At 36.4% G+C, this 23,286-nt stretch overlaps 1 protein-coding gene across 3 annotated transcripts in view; it reads left to right on the top strand.

Annotated features, from left to right (window-relative positions):
* The first annotated feature begins 2,307 nt into the window (after positions 1-2,307).
* Pif1A (PFTAIRE-interacting factor 1A) overlaps positions 2,308-23,286 on the top strand; it is a 230,355-nt gene continuing 209,376 nt past the window's right edge. For all 3 annotated transcript variants that reach the window (XM_069848923.1, XM_069848920.1, XM_069848921.1), the window contains exon 1: positions 2,308-2,467. The gene's annotated coding sequence lies outside the window, so the exon portion shown is untranslated. The remainder of the gene's footprint in view (positions 2,468-23,286) is intronic.

The raw sequence follows: 23,286 nt of genomic DNA, 5'->3' as shown, positions 1-23,286 counted from the left end.
AGCAAACGACAATCCAAGAAATTAACTAACCGGTAAACCAAAACGTTACATAAAATTGAAAATAATAGATACAAATAGATAAACGCTTAAAGAATGTTGTGGACAATGGACACCCTCGTTTAAATATTGATTCATGTTAATTTATGATTTATAAATTAGGTTATTTACCGTTTGGTATCAGATGCGTTTTTGACTCTTTGGAGAATCGCGTTTCCCACTCGCCTATCACAGGGGACCGCGCTGAAGGCTAAAGCACGCAGGAGTCTGTCCAGAAGTCACGCAATCCATACCAATTCGATATGTTAGAGTCCTGCATGTGTACACGGCAAACCACCTCTCCTGCTTCTTCAGCTGACAATCCCCATCTCCACCTACTTCAGATTTTCTGCCTTCCAGTGCGAGATTGGTTCTTGTTACCATGACACTCCGAGTAAATTCATATAATCCTTCCATTGGAATTTTATTTTTTATTGTGGCTTTTGATTAATTCAGTATGACCCTAGTTCGGGATAATAGAGGGTTTGGAATTGAACGGGTTACATGAGTTTCTTGTCTATGCGGATGACGTGAATATGTCCGGAGAAAATCCTCAAACGATTAAGGAAAACATGGAAATTTTACTAGAAGCAAGTAAAGCGATACGTTTGGAAATAAATCCCAATAAGACAAAGTATATGATTATGTCTCGTGACCAGAATATTGTACGAAATGGAAATATAAAAATGGGAAATTTATCCTTCGAAAAGGTGGAAAAAATGCAAATATCTTGGAGCAACAATAACGAATACAAATGATACTCTGGAGGATGGAAAATGACTATTATTATTCGGTTGAGAAGCTTTTGTCATTCAGTCTGCTGTTAAAAAAGCTAAAAGTTAGAATTTATAGAACAGTTATATTACCGGTTCCTCTGTATTGTGGCGAAACTTGGACTCTCACTTTGAGAGGGGAATAGAGATTAAGTTTGTTTGAGAATAAGGTGCTTAGGAAAATATTTGGGGCTAAGAGGGAGAATGGAGAAAGTTGCACAACACAGAACTGCACGCATTGTATTCTTCACCTGACATAATTAGGAACATTAAATCCAGACGTTTGAGATGGGCAGGGCATGTAGCATGTATGGGCAAATCCAGAAATGCATATAGAGTGTTAGTTGAGAGACTGGAGGGGAAAAATACCTTTGGTAAGGCCGAGACGTAGATGGGAGGATAATATTAAAATGGATTTGGAGAATGTGGGATAAAATTGTAGAGACTGGATTAATCTTGCTTAGGATAGGGACCGATGGCGGGCTTATGTGAGGGCGGCAATGAACCTCTGGGTTCCTTAAAAGCCATAAGTAAATGTTGTGCGAAATAAACTTTTCTGTTAGCCGTGCTTGTTGAACATACTGTTCGTTCTACTGAAAGCTTCAACGACCTGAAAAAATATTTCCAAGGAAATTTCAACACATACTTCAGCTGAACATAATAATAATAATAATAATAATAGTAATAATAATAATAATAATTGCTTCATAACATTGTCGGTGAAACAAACTCACATCATAGCAACTTATTTAGCAAGTGACATTATTTTTATTAATAATCAGTCTAATAATAATAATAATAATAATAATAATAATATAGCTGGCTACGGACTGGAAGGTCCGGGGTTCGATCCCAGGTGGTAACAGGATTTTTTCTCTTTGCCAAACTTTCAGAACGGCCCCGAGGTTCACTCAGCCTCCTATAAAATTGAGTATCGGGTCTTTCCCGGGGGTAAAAGGCGGTCAGAGCGTGGTGCCGACCACACCACCTCATTCTAGTGCTGATGTCATGTAAAGCATGGGGCTCTACCTCCATGCTCCCCAAGTGCCTTCATGGCATGTTACGGGGATACCTTTACCTTTGATCTTTTTACAGTCATATTGTAGTAATAGTAATAATAATGTTAATAATACCATAACAATATCAATTAATGCAATGAATAATAAACGTTGTGTTAGGTGAGGTAGGCCCATTTTATTAACATCAAGCCTCACGGAGGTTTTCGTTCACCGGCCGCTACTCGTTTAAGGAATTAATACTTTTCGTTGAAAGTGTGCTTTTAATATACTCAAAATGTGTGCTTTGGAAACACAGGAAATGTCAGGCGTGTGCTTTGATGTACATTTTTCTCAAATGCATGTAGGGTAGGCTTATTGCTCTGAATTAATAATGTTTCGCGTGAAATATCCCTGTAGCGCGACTTTTCCGTTTCAGGTTGCCGATACTAGTCTGTGGCGCAATCAGCTTGGTGATGCCATCTAGCAAAGTGCCGGCGAATTACGAAAGCTCACTAACGAGCTGCATTGGGCCTGAAACAACGTAGGGGTCCAGCCAATAACCGGCGGGCCGAGTCTCTCTCCGATCAACTGCTGCCGGCCAGCGTCTTCCTGGGTCTACCACCCAACGACGTCACCAAATCTTCCGCTCCAGTAACTCAGGTAGATAACCACACTGAATAGGACGAATTACCGTTTGTGGACCTTTACAGCCGCGCGCACCACGAGATGCGCAGTTGCACGCAGCGACCCAACCCACAACAATTGCCTCAATCAAGCATTCGGACCAGATGACTAATTTGGCGAAATGTTCCAGAGTACATACATATAGCAAGAAATCCAGCTGATTTGTTTTTTAAACATTTTTAATCATTTTCTACCCACTTAGCACTTAGTAACGAACTGTGTGCGTCACATTAATTAATACTAAACAGTTGAATCGCTTAGAAAGAACAAATAGTGATTCCTTTATGGTTAGATTGGGTTGTATAATAAGTTAATAAATAATCCACTGCTATGCACATCTTCCCTAGTAACGAACTGTGTGCATCACATTAAACAGTTGAATCGCTGTTATAACGACAGTCACTTCTTTCGCATTGTTAGATGGACTTGCACAAGAATCCGTTGCTATGCACATCTTCTCTAGTAACGAACTGTGTGCATCACATTAAACAGTTGAATCGCTGTTATAACGACAGTCACTTCTTTCGCATTGTTAGATGGACTTGCATAAGAATCCGTCCCTATGCACATCTTCCCTAGTAGCGAACTGTGCATCACATTAATTAATACTAAACAGTTGAATCGCTGTTATAACGACAGCAACTTGTTCCGCATTGATAGATGGACTTGCATAAGAATCCGTTGGTATGCACATCTTCCCTAGTAACGAACTGTGTGCGTCACATTAATTAATACTAAACAGTTGAATCGCTGTTATAACGACAGCAACTTGTTCCGCATTGTTAGATGGACTTGCATAAGAATCCGTTGCTATGCACATCTTCCCTAGTAACGAACTGTGTGCATCACATTAATTAATACTAAACAGTTGAATCGCTGTTATAACGACAGCAACTTGTTCCGCATTGATAGATGGACTTGCATAAGAATCCGTTGGTATGCACATCTTCCCTAGTAACGAACTGTGTGCGTCACATTAATTAATACTAAACAGTTGAATCGCTGTTATAACGACAGCAACTTGTTCCGCATTGTTAGATGGACTTGCATAAGAATCCGTTGCTATGCACATCTTCCCTAGTAACGAACTGTGTGCATCACATTAATTAATACTAAACAGTTGAATCGCTGTTATAACGACAGCAACTTGTTCCGCATTGTTAGATGGACTTGCATAAGAATCCGTTGCTATGCACATCTTCCCTAGTAACGAACTGTGTGCGTCACATTAATTAATACTAAACAGTTGAATCGCTGTTATAACGACAGCAACTTGTTCCGCATTGTTAGATGGACTTGTATAAGGATCCGTTGCTATACACACCTTCCCTAGTAACGAACTGTGTGCATCACATTAATTAATACTGAACAGTTGAATCGCTGTAATAACGACAGTCACTTCTTCCGCATTGTTAGACGGACTTGCATAAGAATCCGTTGCTATGCACATCTTCCTTAGTAACGAATTGTGTGCGTCACATTAATTAATACTAAACAGTTGAATCGCTGTTATAACGACAGCAACTTGCTCCGCATTGTTAGATGGACTTGCATAAGAATCCGTTGCTATGCACATCTTCCCTAGTAACGAACTGTGTGCGTCACATTAATTAATACTAAACAGTTGAATCGCTGTTATAACGACAGCAACTTGTTCCGCATTGTTAGATGGACTTGCATAAGAATCCGTTGGTATGCACATCTTCCCTAGTAACGAACTGTGTGCGTCACATTAATTAATACTAAACAGTTGAATCGCTGTTATAACGACAGCAACTTGTTCCGCATTGTTAGATGGACTTGCATAAGAATCCGTTGCTATGCACATCTTCCCTAGTAACGAACTGTGTGCATCACATTAATTAATACTAAACAGTTGAATCGCTGTTATAACGACAGCAACTTGTTTCGCATTGTTAGATGGACTTGCATAAGAATCCGTTGCTATGCACATCTTCCCTAGTAACGAACTGTGTGCATCACATTAATTAATACTGAACAGTTGAATCGCTGTAATAACGACAGTCACTTCTTCCGCATTGTTAGACGGACTTGCATAAGAATCCGTTGCTATGCACATCTTCCTTAGTAACGAATTGTGTGCGTTACATTAATTAATACTAAACAGTTGAATCGCTGTTATAACGACAGCAACTTGCTCCGCATTGTTAGATGGACTTGCATAAGAATCCGTTGCTATGCACATCTTCCCTAGTAACGAACTGTGTGCGTCACATTAATTAATACTAAACAGTTGAATCGCTGTTATAACGACAGCAACTTGTTCCGCATTGTTAGATGGACTTGCATAAGAATCCGTTGCTATGCACATCTTCCCTAGTAACGAACTGTGTGCATCACATTAATTAATACTAAACAGTTGAATCGCTGTTATAACGACAGTCACTTCTTCCGCATTGTTAGAAGGACTTGCATAAGAATCCGTTGCTAGGCACATCTTCCCTAGTAACGAACTGTGTGCATCACATTAATTAATACTAAACAGTTGAATCGCTGTTATAACGACAGCAACTTGTTCCGCATTGTTAGATGGACTTGCATAAGAATCCGTTGCTATGCACATCTTCCCTAGTAACGAACTGGGTGCGTCACATTAATTAATATTAAACAGTTGAATCGCTGTAATAACGACAGTCACTTCTTCCGCATTGTTAGATGGACTTGCATAAGAACCCGTTGCTATGCACATCTTCCCTAGTAACGAACTGTGTGCATCACATTAATTAATACTAAACAGTTGAATCGCTGTTATAACGACAGCAACTTGTTCCGCATTGTTAGATGGACTTGCATAAGAATCCGTTGCTATGCACATCTTCCCTAGTAACGAACTGTGTGCATCACATTAATTAATACTAAACAGTTGAATCGCTGTTATAACGACAGCAACTTGTTCCGCATTGTTAGATTGACTTGCATAAGAATCCGTTGCTATGCACATCTTCCTTATTAACAAGCTCTGTGCATCACATTAATTAATACTAAACAGTTGAATCGCTGTAATAACGACAGTCACTTCTTCCTCATTGTTAGATCGACTTACATAAGAACCCGTTGCTATGCACATCTTCCCTAGTAACGAACTGTGTGCATCACATTAATTAATACTAAACAGTTGAATCGCTGTTATAACGACAGCAACTTGTTCCGCATTGTTAGATGGACGTGCATAAGAATCCGTTGCTATGCACATCTTCCTTATTAACAAGCTCTGTGCATCACATTAATTAATACTAAACAGTTGAATCGCTGTTATAACGACAGCAACTTGTTCCGCATTGTTAGACGGACTTGCATAAGAATCCGTTGCCATGCACATCTTCCCTAGTAACGAACTGTGTGCATCACATTAATTAATACTAAACAGTTGAATCGCTGTTATAACGACAGCAACTTGTTCCGCATTGTTAGATTGACTTGCATAAGAATCCGTTGCTATGCACATCTTCCCTAGTAACGAACTGTGTGCATCACATTAATTAATACTAAACAGTTGAATCGCTGTTATAACGACAGCAGCTTGTTCTGCATTGTTAGATGGACTTGCATAAGAATCCGTTGCTATGCACATCTTCCCTAGTAACGAACTGTGTGCATCACATTAATTAATATAGAACAGTTGAATCGCTTGTTTTAACGACAAAAACTTGTTCCGCATTGCTAGATGGACTTGTATAAGAATCTCGTAGAGTGAAATTTGTTTTCTCGTCTGATTTTATGTTGAGTTTAGAGAATCGATGTGTTCAGATTAGACATGGAGGGCAGGACTTGACAAACTGCACTGCATCACCAATTTGACATTTAGTCTTGGCTGCTCTCAACTTCATTTGACATTTTCGACTGCGTACCGTAGCTTAATGCAAGGGAAATCATCCTGCGGTTTGGAAGCCGAATCAGATGAAGATCTATTCATCTCTAACTTGACAAAGCTTTATTGGTAGGTGCAGTTATATCCGAGTGTGCAGTGCCTGCTAGAGTCTTGCACAACCGGTTACGAAAGATAGAAATGACATATTGCTACTGTTCGCCCGGCTCTATAGACAGAATGCGAAGCTGTTGCGTCTCGCGGAGAGGTCCATGTTCTGTTCAACCAATGTCCGAGTCTCTCTGGCTGGACGGCTCTGGATCATGAAAGACAGATAATATTGAGCCATCCAGGAGATCCAAGAATCGTTGCAAGGACGCGATTATCATCGTGTAACTTTCAATTGGTATTTCCTCCTCTCTCCGCATTCATTCATTCATTCATTCATTCATTCAATCATTCATTCATTCATTCATTCATTCATTCATTCATTCATTCATTCATTCATTCATTCATTCATTCGGGTATTGCAACAGCACGCATCATGAAGCTACAGTCATTATAGCTTGAGAGTGCCTTTATTTTTGTTAATAACTTTGTATCTCCTTAAAAATGTTTTATTAGTGAAATAATAATATATCCACTTGGAATAATTAAAAGACATACGCTATATTAACAACTAATCTTTCTGAGGTACCCTATGTATTTTAAGTTTAAAGTATGAACATTACAATAGTGATTTGACATACGTGAGAGCATAAAGTACATAGTCCGAAATTTGTATCTTGAAAGGGACGTCCATTTTCACTGAGGTAGAAATGTGCTCCGTCACACATCCACGAAGTGTCCATAAAGCCATCCTATTCATCCATGTGATTTAAAATCGCCTCACAAACGCCTTTCGGTTCAGAATACCGCTATGTTTTAATTGATGTACCACCTGAATTTCGTATGGATGAAAATATAAGTCGCATGAGTAAATGGGACGGGATCATGGCGCCATAAATAAAGTTACGAAATTCACTCCCGGTAGTCTTAACACAATGTGGGTTTTAAAAACGTAAGGATAAATTAAGTTAAATAATACAATTTCAATTTTAACACTTAACTCGCACAAATACATATTCTTTAAAAATGAAATTTCTAACGCTATTTTTTAATTTGCTGACTAAAATTTTCCAAACTCGGATATTTCCAATTATTTTATTATATAACCTTCGACCAAAGTAGGTGTCATGGCTAAGAACTGTGCTTGTGAAACACTTTGGTTCCTTCAGTCATATAATATCGATCTTTTAGTTTTGTATTTATAATGATACATTTAAATTTATTGCGATTTATATGTATGAAGTTTAATAAAGCATTATATTCGTAATAAATTTATCTAATTTTAAAAACTCTAAAATTCCATACTAGAGAATAGATTGAAATAAAGCTAAATAGATTAGACGTAAAATATTAACTGGTAAATATGACCGAAGTATAACAAAGAAATAAATTGTTTTATGCTCGACCATGCCGAAATGTAGTAATTATACACCTGGTAGCAGTCGTTTAATGCATGTCATTAAAGTACACCAATTCATTAAAGTTCAGGTTTTCGATTATTCTCGGATATACAATCGAAAGACAACTAGGGAAACGTCACGGAGGCTGGAAATCTAATACTGTCGCAAAGATGTTCTGTTACTATAACAATTAGCGTTAATTGTAAATAATATTCAAATAAATTCAATTTGTCATCTCGTTTTCAATGTCGAATTCAATTTCAAGGTTATATCAAGATTAACGTTTATCTTACTCTCTAGATTATATCAATGTCGTCGACATTCGTTTCCCGGAAAAAATCAATACTTTCGCGTCTGCGCGCATCTAACAATTTATGAGGTAGGCTATTGCACTCACTCACATAACAATAACATGAATACTTATGAATAATATCAAGTTAGAAATATGGTCGAGCATAAAAAGTCGTATGAAACTTGCCTATAATGGTAATTAAGACACTCGTATGAAAATTATGAAACTCGCTTGCGTTCGTTTCATAAACATCCTCGCGTCTTAATTACTATCATTATAGGCTCGTTGCATAATGTAACTTACTATTATGTACGTAATCTATTGCACAAGTACGCAATATATTTATTCCGTCATAAATGCTGGTCGAATGCAATGCTTAAATACTTCTTAGGATGCAATTAGTATAGGACATTCATAATTTTATAAAAGAACAATCAGAAAGATGAATTTGATGTTAAGTGAAAATTGAGGAGATTTTAGACCCCTGGAAGACCAATGTGAATATTATAAACATGTCTAATATTTTCATAGTCACGGAGATCGGCGTTTGCATTGATATGAAAGTTAAAATGTGTCAGAGTTAGCTCTGGTCACTTACGCGTAACTAACGTGTTTCTGACAAGTCATACTAATAAACTTACCCCATTTACTAAGGTTTGTGACACGTTGTATCGACTGGTCTGTAATCTATTTGCACTTTTATTTGTTTTATATAAAAAAACATCTTTCAGCCGATTTCGATTTCTACTAAATTTTCCTAAAAGTTACTATATTTCAAGTGCTTCGTTATTAGATAATAAATATTCAACTTTAGCTTGTGACTATGACCAAAATCCGATCAATAGTTGAGGTAAATTCGCTGTACAGAGATAAATGGCATGCCGGAAACCGTTGGGGAGAAGCTTGTTAAATGATTTAACCTGCACCACAACTAATTTCACAGGATGTGACGGGGCTCGATCTCGGTCCCCATGTTATTTGACCCTGCCATGAGGTCATCAAGCCTTCGATGCAGCAATAAAGTGTCCAGCAGGGATCAGTGTTTAGTTTTTTAACTGGCTGACTTCTGGCGCGTGACTCAGCGTCCGCGTGGGAGCCTTGCAAAAAATACTTGGCAGGAAGATGCGAATTAAACCGTTTTCACACCATGGCGACGGAAGCCTGATGCTGGAAAAATTCCACTTTGCAAGGACCATGTAACGGGCAATGCATTCACTTTTTTAAAGCTGTTTTTGTTTTCGCATTGTGTGAAGCATCGGTCTAATCTAAGGGAAAGTATTGCCATGATGCATAAAATCCGTTTCCAGGTTTTGACGGAAATACGCGTTACAACCATGCATGACATTGAAAAAGTGGTTTTTGGTAATGTTGTCTGCGTACAGCGATTTTTTGTAAACTCTTGGTCCGATTTTGTTGATGTCCAGTATCTAAGAATCAATTTATCCGGGAATGTAAACGTTTTCAGTATAATTGAGGCTGGTTCACACTAAACCGGAAACGAGAATCGGAAAGAAAACGAAAACGTAAAATTGTTAAAATGTGTACATTTAAATGTGAGCATTCACAATTAACGAAAAGCTTGCCGGAGCCCGGGATCGGGAACGGACAGTTGGCCAAGTTTCAACTTTGGCGTTGACGTTTCCGATCACAGCCCACTAGATTCATTCTATTGCCATCTAAAAGCTATTTTGTCGTCGTATATTTTGTAGCAAGAAGACCGTGACATAACCTATGCATTATTTTGTTCTGTGCTGTGCATCATGGAGCAAGTTTTATTTGACGAGATTCTAATATTGAGTGTTGAGGAAAATCCTCACGTTTACGATAAGCGGCGCGCCTCGTATAAAGATGAGAAAATGGAGAATACGTGGCTTTCAATAGCTGCATCATTGAACACCGATCGTAAGTGAATCATATTTTATTACTGTATTGGTGTATTACTGTAATACACACTACATATTCAATAACTACTGTTGTGTTCATTTTTGTTCTATTACAAATGTTTCTTCTCTAATTATTTTACGTTATGGTAGACTTAAAATAGGTTGTGATAATAAAGATGCATGGGCATATTTATAGTACCGTACCTAATGAAATGTTTCGGTTGAAATTTCGAAGTTGGTTAACCTGTGTTTATGTTGGCTGCCTTGTACTCATGAGAGAACGCCATTGGTTAATTATAAACAAATAACATCAGAATGCGTAATATCGACTTTACATATCGTTATTGATATACATATCGATATGCATAGTCGTCTACGTTCTCGGTTTATTGTGAATAAAACATTTTCATATTCACGTCCTCTGCTTCTCGTTTTCTTTTTGGTTCTCGTTTGCGGTTTATTGTGAACCAGCCTTTAACATACTGTAAGTGTGATGAGAGTGACAAACACTTTCTTTTTTATACAGAGTGAGCCGAAAAGTGAGGTTTTTAAACGGTGAAATGAAATTTTAGATATTGTATTAAATTCACTTTTATTTTATGAAAATATAGAATATAGTACGCAATTTGCATGTAACCACTACTTCTTGAAAATGACGTCCTCAAATGCCCTCCACCAACGTGAATACATTCTTGTAATCGCTCTTTGAAGTTTCTCTTTACACATTGGAACATTTCGATTGTGGTGTTTGAAATTTCTTCTCAAATTGCTGTCTTTAATTGTTCAATGTTCCGCGGTTTGCTTGCATATACCTTACTTTTAGATACCTCCATAAAAATAAATCACATGCACTTAAATCGGCGGATCGTGCAGGCCAAGAAATGTCTCCATTTCTCGATATGACATGGTTCGCAAACAAAATTCGCATTCCCGCCATAGAAATGGCTGCAGTATGTGCTGTTATATCCTCTTGCTGAAACCAAGTTGACCTGTTGATTTCTCAATTGACAACTTGAAAGTTTTGACTCATTTTCACTTAACGAGCTGCATTAACAGTTTAGGCACGACCATTGCAGTTTTTCCTTTGCCTGAAGGTTTTTTTTCTAGTGCTGAGCCTATTTCTTCCAAATTGCGAACCCAGGTCTTAATCGCATGTGAAGAGGCCACAGGGCCATGACGGCGGAGTTGAAAGTGGCGGCGAATCTCCCTATGTGCAACTTCTGCGCACTGACTCTTTAGATAATAAGATTTTACAGCAAATCATCCAATGTTCCATGTTTAATAATAATAATCCGTGGCGCTACAGCCAGTGAAGGGCCTAGACCGACCAGCCGGCTGCTGGCCTCACGCCCACATGCCGAAACAGAGGTGGACGATCATCCAACCAGAATGAAGGTATCGTGTGGTTAGCACGGTGATCCCCCCCAGCCGTTATAGCTGGTATTCGGAACCGGATTTCGCTACCTATCGTAGCTCCCCAAGTGCATCACGATGCTGGGTGGGCACCGGTCCCATACACTGGCCGAAATTTCATGAGAAAATTTCTTCCCCCATGAGGACTCGAACCAGCGCGCATTCCGTAACTCGAGTCCTAGGCAGGATGCCTTAGACCACGACGCTACGGCGCGGGACAGTTCTATGTTTAATAAATTGTAACAATCAGGCTAAACAATGACAATGAATCTAGGCCTGCTAAAATCCATATACTACCGACAATAAAATTAAAATCTCCCGTTTCTTTGGCCCGCTTTATATTTAGTTCTTTCCAAGTCAATGTAGTTGCTTGTGTTATCAATTGCACTCCTATCTACGCTACATAGCCATATTTACGTAATATATCATATACTATCTCTCACTTTGACGTGCGCTGACGATAGAATTATCAGTAGGAATAATTGCATCCCCCTCCTCGGACCTAATCTGCAATGGCTTTTATCTCTGGAGCATTCTGAGAGATAAAGTGTATAAAATAATCCATATACAGTAGAACCTCTATTATCCGTGGTAATGAAGGGGGTAGGTTGAACGGTTAATCGAAAAAATCGGATAATCCGTACCACAGAAAACTTTCATAAATTAAGTGTTGCGTAATGCAGTTTTCGTAATTTTCTCCGTAGTCATGTGTTTTAACATATTAGGTAATAGACCAGAATAGTTTTAAGTATAATAGCTCTGTTAGAAAGAGTGGATGAAGAAAGAAGAATGCTGAAACGGATCAGGAAGAGAAAAAGGAATTGTCTGGGTCACTGGCTGAGAAGAAACTGCCTACTGAAGATTTCACTGGAAGAAATGGTGAACGGGAGAAGATTTCTGGGCAGAAGAAGATATCAAATAAAGACGGCATTAAGATATAAGGATCATATGCGGAGACTAAGAGGAAGGCAGAAAATAGGAAAGACTGGAGAATGCTGGGTTTGCACTCACAGAAAATTATGAATGAATGAATGAATGATTGACGGGTTTCCAAGGGTCAAGGAAACTTCCTATGATGGATTTCTGTGGAAAAATAGGAAAAGTATGTTACAGATTTAAGTAATTTATACACTTTATCCTTGTTTTTTTATTAAATCTCGCACAATTTTATTGTAACTCCAATTTCGTATTCCGATGTGAGATGAACCACAGTTCCTCTTTTCCAAAACCACTCAATTATATGCACTTCTCATCGATACTCAGCACAACATGTATTCTTTTGGCACTTCTGGAAGACGTTTTGCAGAGAAATTAAACAGGTCACTCGAACAATAGATCATAATGTGTAAGGGCAAAGGCTTCTAATACCACTCTCTATAAAAATACGTACTAATGTATTGTGCAGTACTCAATATTTTTTCTGCAACAAAAAAAGGAGAGAATGACAGACGGATAATAATCCAACAATCGGTTAATAGGGTGACGGATTATCGGGGTTCTACTGTACTTTCGAAGAGCTGAAAAATTGACGTCTGGGAAAACATGGCCTCCATTTCTCAAAGGGGAGCACAGCGATGCCAAAAATTTTTGAAACGAGATAACAGATAGTTTCGCAGTCTCTATCCTCACTAATAATAACATTTTATGTCATTATCAAAGCTCGGAACTTGGGGACTTGTGTGTCGTGTGCATGAGTAGGGTTACAGGTACAACGTATACAAAGCTCACGCTGTAAGTGCTCAAGGACAGTCGTATGTACTAAGAAAGTGGTCACATCTACGCACGAGGAAACTATGTCATGTTGAAGCCAGTGACAATCAGAGAATTACAAATAAACGGTCTGTTAGAGGAATTAGAAAATACGTGTTATTCGAATGGGTATTATAGAAGTTTGAAAATACATTTTTTAAATTTTAGGTACAGAATTTCGTGGAGAAATTCGGAGGAGATACATTATCTTCTACGAATGGAGAGTTTATATTTTGTAAGTTATGCCACACACAAACTAAAGGCTGGAAACGGCATTTATTGAAAGACATTGCAGTCCCTTAATGGAAAATTTGTTCACAGCCATGGATCAAGTCGTAGAGGGATCTGCCCCAGTAGTGACACACAAATTGAAAACTATTTTCGAGAAAAATTTAGGATATACTTATCTTTCTCAGATAAGAGATCAGCTAGCAACTGCTGAAAATCGAACAAAACAGTGACAGTTAAAAAATTTATTTTAAGTTTGCTCGCGTCATTTCATGTGACGTGGAAATAAGTTTTTCTCGTTTCAAATCATGTTTAACTCACTGACGAAGAAGTTATGGGTTCGAAAATCTTCGAATGTAAGTAGTCATACACTGTAATATAATGTACAGAGCAAAACAGTAAATTTGATATATTGCTGATGTTTATTTTTATTATATATATGCCATAAAATTACGTGTTTCAACCTACCACAATACTATCAATATGTTGCTTCAGCCAGAAACCACTTTTATAGCAGACCAGAAATTTACATTCACTTCTCTTTCTCTTCGAAATCTTGAACTCTTCTATTCCTTCGTATCTGTCGTCTCGCTTCACTTACCTTTCTTCCCACCACAATCTGAACACACGCTCTCGCCATGAAACAATACTAACAATACCATCCCATCGCACCTCCTCATACTCATCCTCTTTCACAATAGCCCTGCCAAGACTCTGGAATTCGTTACCTGCTAGCATCAGGGACTGTCGAAATAAAATTCAATTCAAGCGCAAACTTACTAGGCACTTGGTCAGTAATTGAGACTCGTTCAGACATGGTTTCTTGTAAATAGTTCTTTTAATCTACCACAAAATATCTCAATATCCGGTAATTTCATCACTATAGAATTTTGTTATTGTAGGTTTAATTTGTAATTTAGTAAATACAAAAATATTCTTTGTTCTTAACTTCTATGATAAAATGTCTAGCTTTCATTAATCAGGTATTCTTGTCGTACTTTAATTTTTATTGTAATTGTAATTGTAAATTTAATATTAATTGTAATCTTATTGTTCATGTTATAGTTGTAACCCCTGGTAGAGGGGCAGAGAAGGCCTGACGGCCTTATCTCTACCAGGTTAAATAAATAAATCTTTAATCTTTTAATCTTTACCTCCGTACTGGAAGCGGGAGTTTGTTGACATTGAAGTCCGTCGCTTAGCCACGTGCAAAGGCACAAGTCCCCAAGTTCCGAGCTTTGGTCATTATATTTGTAACGGTTTGTGATTTTTAGAATCGCCAGTACTGCGCTGTCTTGGTAACTGGCGTGTGGGAGCGCGTCTGCCGAGAGCAAACGCTGCAGTTTTACGGACGGAAGATAATTTGCTCACCCAGATTTTTGTGATAATTATTATATTGTGAGTTCAGTACTGTAACTAGGTAACTGTAAATCTAATGTTTTGAGATACAGTAGAACCCCGATTACCCGTCACCTTATTAACCGGTTGCCGGATTATCCAACTGTCTTTCTCTCGCTTTTCTTTTTCTTTTGCTTCAGATATAATTTGTATGAAATGCTGTTTTGTACATTATATTAGTAGTCTACGTATTTTTATAGAGCATTGTTACAAGGCTTCATCGCTATTAAGTATAGTCTACTGTTCGAATTGCCATACTGTATAACTTTCATTTTTTTAATTGGTTATTTTATGCTTTATCAACTGCTAAAGTTATATAGCGTCTGAATGAGATGAAGATGATAATGACAGAGAAATGAGTGCAGCGCCGAAAGTTACCCAGCATTTCCTCTTAATGGATTGAGGGAAAACTCCGTAAAACTTCAACTAGGTAACTTTTCCCAACCAGGATTTGAACCCGAGCCCGCTCGTTTCACGTAAGGCATGCTGACCGTTACTCCATAGCGGTGGACCTATTGTATAACTTCTATACAAAATTTTTTCCACGGGTGTCAACAGAAAACGTCTTGTGCTAAATATCGAAAAAGAAAGTGGAAATAATTGAATGGTTTGGGAAAGAGAAACAAACTATGGCTTATCTAGCTTCAGAATACGAGATTGGAGTTGTAACTGCGCTATTTAATAAAAAAAACAAGGATAAAATACATAAAGTATGTAAATCTACAACATGAGACTTCCATTTTTTTCTTATTTAAATTCAAATATACAGAATAAAGAAATATAATTACAAAACAAACAAAGAGAAATACAAATAAAATAATACAAGCAATATAAAAAGAAGATACAGTAGTATTAACAAAATTTGAGACCGAATGAGCAGCGCTCGTGCTCGGTCGCAGTTCAGATATAATATTAAAATAATAATAATAATAATAATAATAATAATAATAATAATAATAATAAGTAAAATAAAATAGGAACTAAAATATAATTACAGCGGCAATGGAATTATATAATATAATATTAACACTAGAGATGAATAATATCGCACGTGAAAAGTAGGACTAATATATATTTCAAAATTATAGAATACAAATATAATATAGGTTGATTAATTCATACACATAGGCTATAAATTTATTTAATCAAATTGAAGATATTAACACGTTTCTAATTTTCTTGTTATATGTTAGTGGGTTACATGTTAGAAGTTCTGGGTGTAATTTAGTTAAAGCATTGTACAACCGAGGGCCAAAATTTATGCTATGCTTTAGACCAGCAGATGTGAGACGTTTAGGTTCTACTAATGTTGAATTAATATTTCGTCTTGTGTCATAATTGTGTGTCTGTAATACAAACTTATTACGATTTTTATGATAAAATTTTAACAGCGTATGCTTATAAATTTGTTCAATATTAAATACATTAAATTCAGAATAAATTAATTTAGATGGATAATCGAAACGTTTCTTCAAACAAATTTTAATTATTCGTTTTTGTAGTAAATTTAACGGACTAAGATTAATTTTTGTACTTCCACCCCAAACAATTATACCATATTGAATGATAGACTGAATAATGGCCAAATAAACAGTTCGTAGAACTCTAATGGGTAAGTAGCATCGAAGATTAACGAATTTATAAATTGTTTTACGAAGCCTCTTACAAAGATAAGTAATGTGATGAGGCCATTTTAAATTCTGATTAATAATGATACCCAGATATTTCACATACGTGGCTTCTTTCAAAGGTGGACATTTACAACTTTTGGGATCTAAACAATCTTCACTGTGTATTATTAGTCTATATTTATTCATTATTCCTATTTCTCCGCAGGTAGCCATTACAAGAAGTTTCCTTGCCCCTTAAAAACTCATTAAACAGAACACCACCATATCTTCTATGGTACGGATTATCCGATTATTTCGATTAACCGTTCAGTCCACCACCTTCATTACCACGGATAATAGAGGTTCTACTGTAATTAGAAAATATTTTTGTCTGCTTGACTTGGATATGAACAAAATTGACACCGTGGTTCAGCCGCTGTACAAACCGTAACCTCGGTTATTTTAAGACACTGTATCAGCTACACAGTTTTCTAGCGTTGACGATTCGCCGATAACCAAATGAATTTTGGCGATATGAGTCCAAGGTTTAATCTTGGAAAAAAGTATGGTATAACCTAGCCATATAATAATTCCAAGCTGGATTCGAACAACTGGCCAAGCGCAGTCTGGATGGAAGAGTGCCGGTCTTTACTCATAGACCAGTGTAATCTTGTAGCCTTCAGTTTTGGAAAGCTGAGAACGTGCATTTTCCAGAAAATCTCAAAATTAATATTTTGTACTGTTTCTTCGGTGTCCATGGCGGTCGGCTTGCCATTTATTGCGAAGATTGCGCTCGAGTGGCTTGCCCCGACTATTTTATTGCTTCGCTGTTAACAATCTTTACTCTATCGAATTCTACACACCTCAAAACCAAATTACCTTTCGTCTCGTTTCTCTTATTTATACTCTAACCACGACGCAAATACCAGATCACTTATCTGTGGCACGCTAAGTATACCTCTTCATAGAACATCTTGTTATTCATCATCTTTTACAGTATCCACCTCGCGTCAATGGAATTCCTTGTCACAAAGTACTAGGGGCTGCAAGACAATAAACACCTTTAAGAACAGCTTAAAAGATAACCTTATTAGCATTTCACTCCAATCATACTGATTTAAACTATCACTGACTACATTGTTACTTCATTCTTTAGACATCATCCTGATAGTGCTGTATTTTCAAAATTGTCTCATAATAATCTCTTTCTATTATCTAATATTATTTGAAATATATTAGCATTCTATATTTATTTCATTGTCTAATTAATAGTTCATAGAATTTTGTTGTTTAATTCGTGAATAACTCTTGTATAAATGTAACTCTCATCTAAATCAAATTGTTGAATTCTTTGTAAGTTCATGCATATGTATATACACTTTTTGCTGGTTGAGTGGAAGAGAAGGCCTTACGGCCTTAACTCTGCCAGCTAAACTAAATTATTATTATTATTATTATTATTATTATTATTATTATTATTATTATTATTATTATTATATAATTTTTAGCCTTTTCTGCGTGCCAAATTTCTCAAGTCCCATAAATGAAACAGTGTGGACAGAGTGAGACAGATGACCTTCAGGCTAAGCTAGGAGCTAATATAAATGGTAGGATAAAACCCAAGATCCCTTGCAAGGTTGTGAACTCGGTAACTCATGGTATATTTTTCTCTCCTTGATTGATTCGTCTTAAAACAGTATCATCTTACGGGAAATATGAGGTTTTGAAGAGCAAGAACACCATTTATCATATACAGGGACATAATTTTATTTTTACTAACATTTTTAATATCAACCTGGCTATATCTTTGGATTAAAGGTCTAGAACCGGAAGCACCGCTTGCTCCCCCTTCCAAGACTGGAGTTCGATGATACTGGCGTAAAATACAAATCACTTTACTAGGTATAGGAGGGAAGAAAAGTAGTTCATCCATTTACGTAAACTAGGAAATATCGCGATTTTGAGTTTGATAATTTTCATTAGGTTTTTGTTTAATCAAAATACAGTACTGTATTAACAATGAGTGTTTTTACTCACGAATTGAGCTATCCATTCGGACGTATTAATTATGCAGTGTATATTGTACTGTTACAGCACATTGGCGTACAATATAGAGAATGAAGTTAAATTGAAAAATAATCATAATATGGATATTTAAACACATTTTTGAAAATGGTGGCCGTTCATTTCGATGTAGGCTTCAGTTCTTTTGTGCATATTATCGCACTATCGACTATTGTACCTAATTCCAATTACCAGTTTCGTCCTTCGTACGAGTAACTCATATTGAAATAATTCTGTACCTAGTCTATAAAAGAGTACCTTACGTACTGTAAATTCAATCTTCACTTCTGTCCGATCCGAAAAGATAAAATTACTCAGAAATGCTATCAAGTGGTTTTGTCGCAGGGTCGTAGAAAGGGGGGGGAATCACGTGACAATTAATTACTTAACGAGGCCCTTTTATTTAAGTTATTTTAAACAGTTGTATAATATTACGTAGACGTCCAATTCCTAACAGAAATTAATGTTTTCAGAAAAGAGCTAAGACAGCCCAGCTACTAGCCTTTACAGAGGGGCGAACAAAAGCAGGTGGGGAAAATCAGGATGCGACGTAAGCAAATGGACGATAGTGCCTGTGCGAAAATATGATTCAATATTGAATGCTCTTTCGTCACTGGAAAACGCGAAAATATTTCTGTAACGTACTATACTCACTAACTCAGTACTGCATACGCGGCCTCGGTTCTGTGTGGAGGACGCTTGGAGTTTACTAGTAGAGGGGTGGGAGTGAAGTACATTCAAAAACTCATATACAATAAAAATTGAAGTAAAAATAAGATTATATCCCTGTATAAAATATAATTTATCAAGTTTGTTTAGAATTAATTAATTTACTTAAATTCTAGTATTGAAGCGTGTGAAATGGACAGACAGAATAAGAAATGAAGCTGTGCTAGAAAGAATGGGTGAAGAAAGACTAATGATGAAACTGATTAGGAAGAGGAAAAGAAATGGTTTGGGTCACTGGCTGAGAAGAAACTGCCTACTGGAAGAATGGTGAACGGAAGAAAAGTTCGGGGCAGAAAAAGGTGTTAGATAATAAGCAACATTAAGATATAGGGATCGTAAGCGGTGACTAAGAGGAAGGCGGAAGATTGGAGAATGCTGAGTTTGCAGTGAAGGACCTGCCCTTGAGCAGAAAACTGTGTATGGATTCTAGTTCTGGAACACGACACAAAACTGATGAATTTTGTGTGCAGTGAAAGTTAATTTGAAGCACCTGCATATTGTCCTTACGGTGGGGGTGGCATGCTTTGTTATATTGTGTCAGGGACATTGTTACATAAAAACGCGATATTTGTAACTGAGCACTGGTGCAGACACGTTCACGGTTATTAGTTGAGTGGTGGGCGTGGTGCTCGAATCGCGAACGCTGCTGCAACTTCCTGGATGCTTGGTGCCCTGCGTCACCGACGGCGCGAGCGATTCTATGTGAACCCCGCCTTGAGACCCCAATGTCATTCAGCTGTGACTCCTCCTTCCTACCATTTAATATCTTGGGTCATCTGCCATTCTCTGTTACAGTTGCTTACATCCTCTCGATTTCAGTTCTCGCACAGGGCTACTACAAAAGAAACAGACACTAAGTAAAATTGTGTGGATTTCTATGTTAGTGTTCATATAGAAACAAAAAAACAGTTGAAGATTATTATGAATCAAACTAATTCCGGATGTCATGATCTCGTACTCTTATGTGCAGTCCATATTTTCAGTTGACTATTACACTTTTACTACGTCACACTACTTTTGACCAATAAAACGGTACGAAAGGACGTCTTTCAACCAATCGTGGCTGCTTATCGCATAATTTTATCGCTTCCCTAGCATTTGTTTATTATTATCACTACCCTAGCATTTGTTTCTTTGTTTGCCGACATTTCAAACTGCACTGATCTGGACGTCAAAAAACAGAAAATTACAAACCACTCCAGTCGATGCACAGCACTTTCAAATATGACTCACATTGGCATTCAAGAACAAGAATTAATAAAGATCACTGGTCATAGCTATGCTTCTTCCCTGAAACCCTATTTACAAATAAATGGAGAGCACCATTCGGAAATCCTGAATAAGTTGAGGGATACGCCATGTACATCAACGAGTTCACTTCTTTTACGCACACGTCCAATATAACATCAACTGAACCACCAACCACTAAAACATTCAAATTTGAAAATTGTACCTACTTTCAATAATGGTTTCTTTTAAAATTATTTATGTTTATTTTTTATTTCGTCATCGTTAATTAAAATGTTTCTTGTTTATTTCATCATCCCTAATTAAAACTTTTCTAACTCGCGTTTATATTATTTAGGTTATGTTATAGCTTCTGCTATATGATATTATGGATAGTCACGTATCAGAGATTGTTTAATACTAAGATTTATTGAAAATCATCTGTCATGTGACGTTGATTACTAGGTTCCAGATGATTGAAACGGAATGCAAATGTTTTAATAAAAATGAAACTGAATCAGCAAAGCCTTCTTGACCAGTAATCGCCCACAGAGTTCAATGAAGATTCCATAGTTGGCACAACTGATAAGAAAACAGCTAATCATAACACACTACTGCCATCTACTAGCATAATATTTATAATGTTGAGATGGTACAAATTTGAAGACAGTTTTGTATTTTCGTAAGTCAATTAATATTTTATTGTGTTAGAGTACTTCGTTACTTCTAATCTTTCTATACTTTCTTCTAATCGTGTAATAGTCAATTAAATCCCACTCGAGTTTTGATTTTCTCTAGATAAATCAAAACCTCTAGTGAAATTACTGTTGATAAACCTCATAAATTAAAAACATATCGTGCAAAAAAATAACATGCAAAACAAAAGCGTTAATTGCGTAACAAAATATCGGAAACTAAAAAAAACTCGGCATCGCCTCATTTTTACAATTTTCTTCCTCGATTCTCTTACCATGCACTTGCCACACGAATACCGCATTGTTTGAATGGGTAAATGAGGAAAAGTCTAGTACTCGCCATTAGAAAAAAAAAACTATTGAAGAACCATAAGCGGTCAGCGCGTCTGGCTGCGAAACCAGGTGGCCCGGGTTCGAATCCCGGTCGGGGCAAGTTACCTGGTTGAGGTTTTTTCCGGGGTTTTCCCTCAACCAAATACGAGCAAATGCTGGGTAACTTTCGGTGTTGGACCACGGATTCATTTCACCGGCATTATCACCTTCATTTCATTCAGACGCTAAATAACCTGAGATGTTGATACAGCGTCGTAAAATAACCCAATAAAAAAATAAAAGAACCATAAGCTGACTTGACCTGTCAGGTAGTTAGTTACCTTGTAGTTAAATGTAGTTTCCCGGATATATATATATTTTTTATATTTTCCAATCTAATAAATCAAGCAAGATAATGCAAAGATTTTATTACACATTTTAAATACTGTAGTCTATTATAAAGACATTTGTATTATTTTTTATGTCGCTTGAAAAATACAACTGCTATAATTTTTATGAATGACTTTAAGAAAATAACTTTAAAAAAATTCTTCAAAATATTTTTTTATTCCAATTGATAAATAACAAAAAAAAAAACACAAAACAAAACAAATACACAGTTCCGTTACTGAATTAATAATAATAATAATAATAATAATAATAATAATAATAATTATTATTATTATTATTATTATTATTATTATTATTATTATTCTTTATTTATATTGGCAGAGTTAAAGCCATAGGGCCTTCTCTTACTCTCTACCAGGTTACAAAGTATACAAGCAGTTCAAATTTAACAAAAAGTTAAAGAACAAAATACTAACATATTACAAAAAAATAATAATAATAGCATAATAAAATCGACACTAAACAACATGAAAATAATACAATAATAGAAAAAAGGAAGTAAAATACATTGGAATATAGTAAAAGCAACTCATTTAGTACACATGGTTAATATGGAAAACGTAAGGTAGAATATAACAAAATGGAATGTAATAAAATAATAATAAAAAAGAAAAGAAATACGAATAGTAAATAAAATTCACAATAAAATGGCTATGCTAATAAATTCATCGGCTGATAAAGAGAACAAAAAGGGGAAAGGAAGGAAAGAAGTATATATCCTATATTTTTACAAAACTATCGCAGAGAAAAGGGCTTATAACTGAAAGAAATCTGAATTGAAAAAGTGCAATTTTAATTTAGTTTTGAAACTAGACAATGTCAGACAGTCTCTGACAAGTTGTGATAGAGAGTTCCAGAGATGAGCTTTAGAGACGGTGAAAGATGAAGAGTAGAAGGATGTTCCGTGTTTAGGAATGCAGAGTGTGATATGGTGTTGTGAGCGAGTATCTATTTCGTGATATGAGGACAAATGTTGAAAACGAGAAGCTAAGTTGCTAGGATTAGAGGTTTGAAGAATATTGAAGAGTAAAGTGAGAGAGTGAATAGTTCTTCGCTCTTTGAGACGGGCCCAGGACAGCATATTTAGTGAAGGTGTGATACGGTCAGATCTACGGACGTTGCAAATCGAACACAAGCATTATGAACACGCTGTAGTCTGTCAATTTCATGTTGAGGAATTAGGTATTCCGCTTCGTTTTAAGCCATAAAACTAGAAACAATAATGTAATCTGGTTTATTGATAAGATATACATTCTTCTATTTACTTTTATGGACCAAATTTACAAACCAAATATCTGGAAATTTCAACATCATCTAATCTTAATATAAGAAATTAGTGACTAAGATTTAATTGAAATTGGGTAAAAATTGTGAAAGTTTTAAAACTCAGTATTGCATACTGTTAATTCAATGCTCATTTTGAGGAATGATGCCGCAAGTTAAAATTCCT

This window comes from Periplaneta americana, chromosome 15 (genome assembly GCF_040183065.1).
Source record: "Periplaneta americana isolate PAMFEO1 chromosome 15, P.americana_PAMFEO1_priV1, whole genome shotgun sequence".
In the NCBI taxonomy this organism is placed as follows: Eukaryota; Metazoa; Arthropoda; class Insecta; order Blattodea; family Blattidae; genus Periplaneta; species Periplaneta americana.
This window is presented reverse-complemented; position numbering and strand designations above follow the sequence as displayed.